Source organism: Nestor notabilis, unplaced genomic scaffold (genome assembly GCF_000696875.1).
Source record: "Nestor notabilis isolate BGI_N333 unplaced genomic scaffold, ASM69687v1 scaffold18212, whole genome shotgun sequence".
NCBI classification, from domain to species: domain Eukaryota; kingdom Metazoa; phylum Chordata; class Aves; order Psittaciformes; family Psittacidae; genus Nestor; species Nestor notabilis.
In genome coordinates, this window is record NW_009919922.1 from 13,499 (window position 1) to 20,290 (window position 6,792).

Here is a 6,792-nt window from a genome sequence, read left to right on the forward strand (position 1 = left end):
AATTGATTTCTTACCAATTTTGACTAGGCCAGTTGTAAAATGGCTTAGCTGCAATGAGTAATCAGTATTTCTGTTCCACTGTTGAACAAAATGGGTCAGTAACATTCACAAACGGAGTTTACATTTTCTCTTGAAAGGTGCTGTTGTTGGAGTTACACTTCATCCCTATTTAGGGGAAAGAAGAGTAGAAAATAATCTCATATTTGCATAATGTGAGTGTAATAGAAATTAGGCAGAATACATGAAATTTGCTCTAAATGCGCCACCTAAACAGGTGAAGCCAAAGTTACATTGGTAAAGTGAAGATACTCACTAGTTACACCTCACCAACACACAGAGGTCTTTTCAGGTAGTCAGGACTCTGCAATCCCAGAGATGAGAGCTATTAAAGTAATTATTAGTTACAGAGAAAAACACCTACTTTCTGTCTCAAATCTTTTCACATACATTTGTTTGCATCTCATACACCCTTCAGAGGGTGCTTAGAGGAAAATATTACGCTAGATTCACTATGTCAGCAAAACATTGTTAGAAAATTTGAAAACAGCAATTCACAAGAAATGTTCAGTGTTGTAAGCCTGTACTCTACATTCAGACTCCACTTCAACCTGAGGCGTGATCAGATCTGCAGCTTTGAGTGGAAGAACAAGTCTTAGTTTCATTGACTACAACATTTATGTTTGCCAGGGTCATACAATCCTGTAGACTTAGTAAACTATATTTTTTTCTGAATTAATATTATGTCTTGGTTGATTTAGTGGAAGAATTTAAATCCTTTTAGTCTGATAAAGGACTATTAGGATTTCACCGCTTTTAGGATGACTTTACATTTATGCTTTCTTGAAGAAAGTGTTCTCCCACAAGAAAGGAAAAAGAAAGAAAAAAAGAAAGATAAAGACCTGTATGTTTTAGAACCCTTGGAGCAATTTACAGCTTTCTGTAATTTTTTTTGGCGTTGAGTGGGTTTAATGTAGACTTGTGGTCTGTTTTAAGTTGTGCTGGTTTATGAAGCCTTTGTCTCCCAGATGATGTGAATCCTCCCCACATTGCATAATTCTGATTTCTCACTTGGTGGAGGAAGGGAAAATACCTGTGAATACATTTCGGTTCTGTAAGGCTTCTCTTAGGTGCTGCTAATGGCTGCTAATTCTGCCACTCAGTTCTCCAGGAAACAGAGGAAGGTCTCATGTTGGTCTGAGATTGCTGTGGTCCTCTGAGCCTCCTCCTGGCGCTGCTTGTACTGCACTGAGGGGGAGACTTCACAAGCCTACACTTTTCCAAGTATATGGGCAATGTTCTTCCTAATTCATCTTCACGACTTTCCTTTATCTGCTGCTGATCTTGCTTCTCTGCTCATTTTTCAGGCTATTATCTCTGCTGGTTTCAGCACTTCCTCATCAGCTAATCCCTGAGCCTCTGCAGTCTTTCATAGTGAAGGGAAGCTCCAGAGCGCTCTTTGAGGCTCTCTACCCTAAAAATGGAGCTCTTCAGCATTAACTCCCTAAACTATATCCATGGAAGTTTTTCTATCTGAACTTTGCTCTGAAGCTACATCTAGTTCCTCCTCAGCATCCCATTGCTGTTGCATTCTTGTGCTTCATTTCCTGTCCTGAATTCCTGTACCCCAGAATGACGCTTCCTCTCTTTGGTTGCTTGGGTAGCACGATTGTCTTCTGGCAGACAGCTATTGCTATCCTTCCTATAGCATTTTTCCACAATGCCCCACAGCCTAGCCATTTCCCCCATCACCCATTCAAATTTGGAAATAAAGAACCAACAAATGAATTAGAATGCTACCTGGCTGTGTCCCCTTGCTGCTTTTTCTCAAGTTCTCTCAGTTCTTTCAAGTATGTTAACTTGGCAAGTGAAGATGGACGTTGTGAAGTCCAAAGAGATTTTGTGAGTGGACTAGGAACATTCTTAGGCCTGAAATGTTGTAATTTTCAGGGACATATTGGAAGCAGTCTATTGACACAGCTATTCGTTAAATGCTTTGAAATTAGGGGGTTTTATTACCTGTGGAAGTTCCAAGGCTTTCTAACAGAGCTTGTTGGCTTAGGTGCAGCTCCCCATAGGCACAATTAGACTCTGAATGGGTTTACTTAAGCCAACTTGACGTGTCTGTTCTGATCTTCCATGTTTCCAGTATTAACCTGAGTTAAGAGAGTTTGGACAGAGCCAGCTTAGTTCTTCCTGAACCCAAGAGCATGTAGGAGTGTCTGCCTGGGTGTAAATGCAGAAAACCATCACGTAAATGGTGCCAGGGGAAGTGAGAAATGAATATATTATTGAAAAGCTCTGCCAGCATCCGCTGTGCTTGCTGTGAGCAGACTAGTTCAAAACAACTTGCTAAGTTTTATGTTCATTTTTAGTAGTAAGTGTTTTGGCTATCTCCAATGAAACGACTTCATTAAAATATCAGATTGTAGATTGTACAGTAGCAGAAGGCACAGAGTGAGACATACAAAGAGCAAGCTGTAAACAAGTTCTGCCACTGGTGTCCATATATTAAAAAGACTTTTTTAAGCAAAAGTCAGACACTAGTTAAATACCTCTTGCACATAACTGCCTTTTTTGGCTTTCTTTTCAGAAGACATTTGAAACAAGGCTTGCAGCTTGCTACTGTGTTATCATTTATGTAGATTATGGGAAATAATTGAAAGATCTATTCATGGGTAATTTAAACATATTCTTTTTTTCAACAAAACTATCTGACACGCTTAAAAGAGGGGATTCAACATCCAAGTTAACTGCCTGTTGGAATGGTAGCCCTGACTGTTCCCAGAAGAATGTAGAATGAATTTAACTTTTCAGAGGGCAAAGATATTTAAAGCAATACAAGCTATATAAAGAGCTTAGGGATAGTCAACTAAATAGTTTTCTGTTGACTCAAGCACTCTTTTTCTTGTTGTCAAGCACCATGGGATCAAGGGTGGTGGAAATATGCATGTGAGGAAGCATGAAGAAATGGCGCACGCTCTTTATGTATCTTAGTGGCTTTTTTAGACTTGGCCTTACTGCAACATAGTTACTGTTGCTACAGTCCAATCTGGAATCTTTCCATCAGAAATGCTATTTTGAGTACTGACTCTTGAATGTTTCATCTCTCATTGTTCCAAAATTTGTCACATCTACAGCTTGGGAGGCAAATTAAATCCCATGTAATTTTAGTTGGCTTCTTTGCTATTCTAAAGACCAGATTTGGTTTTGTTACTCTTTTGGCTTAAGATTTCTATTGATTTCTGAAGATAGAAACACTGTAGTTGCAGAGGTGGGTAGACCAGTCATCTGAATGGCTCAAGTGACTTGGCATGGGATGTCTGTAGACTAAGATAGGCATTTGTTCAAAATGTTTGGTATCAATCTAACTTTGCTTCAGCTGAGTTTAATTAAAAGTTCAGTGAACACAGTGCTTCTGGAGTTTCTATTCATACAATATAGATGCTCATATATAGGTAGCATCAGGTATATGACTTGATACCTTTTTTTCTTTGTTCCACTTACACAATAGCAGATCTTCATCTTTCAGGTTTGTTTTCATAAGTAAAACATGTCTCTTGCTCAGCATGTGAACCTCAGCCATATCCTGTAGAAATTCCTGGACACACGAAGAGGGCCATGACTGGAAATAGTATGGATTCATTTCCGTCTCTGATTAAATGACTACATCTATGGATGAGGGGATTGCAGTAGATATTGTCTGCCTTAACTTTGCAAGACTTTTGACATGGTCTTCCATAGAATCCTTGGGAGACCATGTCTACACTAACTTGGGACATCATTAGAGTAGACGGGAAATTCCAGGTGAATGCAAAGAATGGCTGGACTATTGCATTCAGAGGGTACCAGCTAATAGTTGATACTGTACCTGGAGTCCAGTTACCAGTGGAGATTCTGAGAGTCTGTTCTTGGACCTATCTGTGTAATATCTTATGTAATATGTTCATTAACAACCTGTAGAAGGAAATGGAATGCAGCTTGTTTACATTTGCATGACACGAAATCGGAGGGAGCAGTCAATACACATGAAGGTTGCTGTTTAGAACAGCCTAGATAGCCTGGAGGAATGGACCAACCCCACCTCATGAAAGTCATCAAGGACAAATGCAAGTCCTGCACCAGGGATGGACTGACCTCATTCGATGGGTGACTGGCTGCATAGTAGTTCTTCTGAACAGGACCGGGAGTTCTGGTGGGCTAAACATGAGCCAGCAGGATCCTAGGCTGTGTCAAAAGGAACATAACCAGTAGATTGAGGGAAGTGATTAGCCCCCTTTGCTCAGCATTCATTAGACCCCGTCCTGGTTACTATGTCCACTTTTAGAGTCCACAAAACACCAGAGATGGCAAACTTGAGCAAGTTTAGTACTGGGCCACCACGATGACCTGGAGGCTGGAGTCCCTGATCAGTGAGGTGAGGCTGAGACGATGTTCACCCGGGGGAAGAGAAGATGTCGTTGGGTTTCAATTCCGATATTCTTCTGCCTCCTGTCTGGATTCCCACTTGCAGAATTGTGGTGCATTTTGGGCATAAGTGCACATGCTCTGAAGCTCTTTGTCTAGTAGTTAGTAAATTAAAATACTGGCAAGCATTGTTTTCTGTATTGCCAAAAGCAAAATACAAAAGCGAATATATGTATTTTCTTAGAAACTCTCTCTTGATCATATCCAGGAGACAAGGGTATGCAGTAAGATTGCTCTCCTTCTGGCCCTACTTCTTTTTTGCAGTGCCATTGTAATTAAACCAAAATGGTGATTTTTGTTCTTTTTTTTCCTGAGGAGCTCTTCTTTTACAGTGTACAGAATGGAGCATCTGTAGACATTGTACATAAAGTACATTTTAGTAATTGATCCAGCTTGGTTGTAAATTTTCATAATCAATTAGTCACTACTCTTTCTCTACAAAGGTGGAGAGAAATAATGGATGTAGGCGCAGAAACAACTAAAGCAGACATTGTGTCTGCTTCCATGAATGACAGGGACATCTAAGAGAAGAACTGCTTGATCTCATTCTCTGGCAACCTCCTGTGTGTAATTACTTTGTACAGTGAGTGACTGTGTTCTAGCTTCATATTAAATATCCCAGAGGAGGTATTTAGTAGATGTAACTGCAGCGGGACATCCTCTGGCTGTACTTTCTTTCTTTTCAATTTAAATTTTATTAGGACTGTTGTTTTCCTAAAATATTTTACCAATTCCTTTCTGTCCTAAAGGGAATTATTTCCCTGAGCATTTCCAAGCGAATTCTTCTTGACATTCATTTCAGTCAAGCTTTTCTCCTGCTTATATTGGTACATTGTCACTGAATGTAATTGGACCACATTGGTATAGTTGAGAGCAGAAGACTGATTCCTTTAATCTTTCTTTGTAAGTAATCTATTTCCCCAGTCAGTTTTTTCTGTGGCGCATGTACAGCCACAGGAATACTGAATGTTTTGGGCATTGTGTTTTGGGGAAGCTATTTACAAACAAGAATTTATGAATAAAAAGCAGGGCTGGAAAGAAAGTCTGTTCTGGCCCAAAATGATGTTATACTGTATGGGGTTTATGTGGCAAGGTTCTGGCAGCAGAGGGACTGCAGGGGTGCCTTCTGTGAGAAGCTGCTAGAAGATTCCCCCACCCCTGATGGAGCCAACACCAGTCAGCTCCAAGACAGACCCACTGATGGCCAAGGCTGAGCCCATCAGCAATGGTCTTAGTGCCTCTGGGATAACGTATTTAAGAACGGGGGAAAAATCCTGCACAACTGCAGCTGGGAGAGAGGAGTTAGAATGTGTGAGAGGAAGTGCCCTGCAGACCCCAGGGTCAGTGCAGAAGGAGGGGAGGAGGTACTCCATGTGTCAGGGCGCCCATTCCCCTGCAGCCCGTGGTGCAGCCCATGGTGAAGCAGGCTGTGCCGCTGCAGCCCATGGAGGTCCATGGTGGAGCAGGTACCAGTGCAGCCTGGGGAGGACCCCACGGTGAGCAGGGGGATGCCCAAAGGAGGCTGTGATGGCATGGGAAACCTGCACTGGAGTAGGGTCCTGGCAGAACATGTGTCCCCATGGAGAAAGGAGCCCACATAGAGCAGGTTTGCTGGCAGGAGCTGTGACACCATGGGGGACCCATGCTGGAGCAGGGGACAAGTGTAAGGAGTCCTCCCCTGAGGAGGAAAGAACAGCAGAGACAACGGGTGATGAACTGGAGTAAGAAAGAGTGGCAGAGAAAACATGTGATGAACTGACCACAGCTCCCATTGCCCATCCTTCTGCGCTGCTGTGGGGGACCAGCTAGAGAATTTGGGATTGAAGTTGAGCCCAGAAACAAGAGAGAGGTGGGGAGAAAGCGTTTAGGTTTAGTTTTATGTCTCATTATCCTAAGCTGATTTGACTGGTAGTAAATGAAACTGATTTCCCCAAGTTATGTCCATTCTGCCCCTGATGGCAATCGGTGAGTGATCTCCCTGCCCTTATCTCGTTTCACAAGCTTTCCACCACATTTTCTCTCCCATGTCCTGCTGAGGCAGGCAGTGATGGAGCAGCTTGGATGGGCACCTGGCTCCTAGCCAGTGTCAACCACATACATCTGTAGTAAGAAATACTTGCCTTAACTGTGACTGAAGTTCCCAAGTGATGGAGGGTCTATAATCTCCCTGGGTTATTTGTAACATGCTTAGTTGTTTCCTTAAATAGGAAGCATTTCTTAATGTCTAGTTTATATGCTGCAAATTAAGCCCATCATTTCATATTCTCCCAGAATAGACGTGGAAGACAGATGATTGTGATAGCCTTCCCACGTGTTCTCCTGCTGACC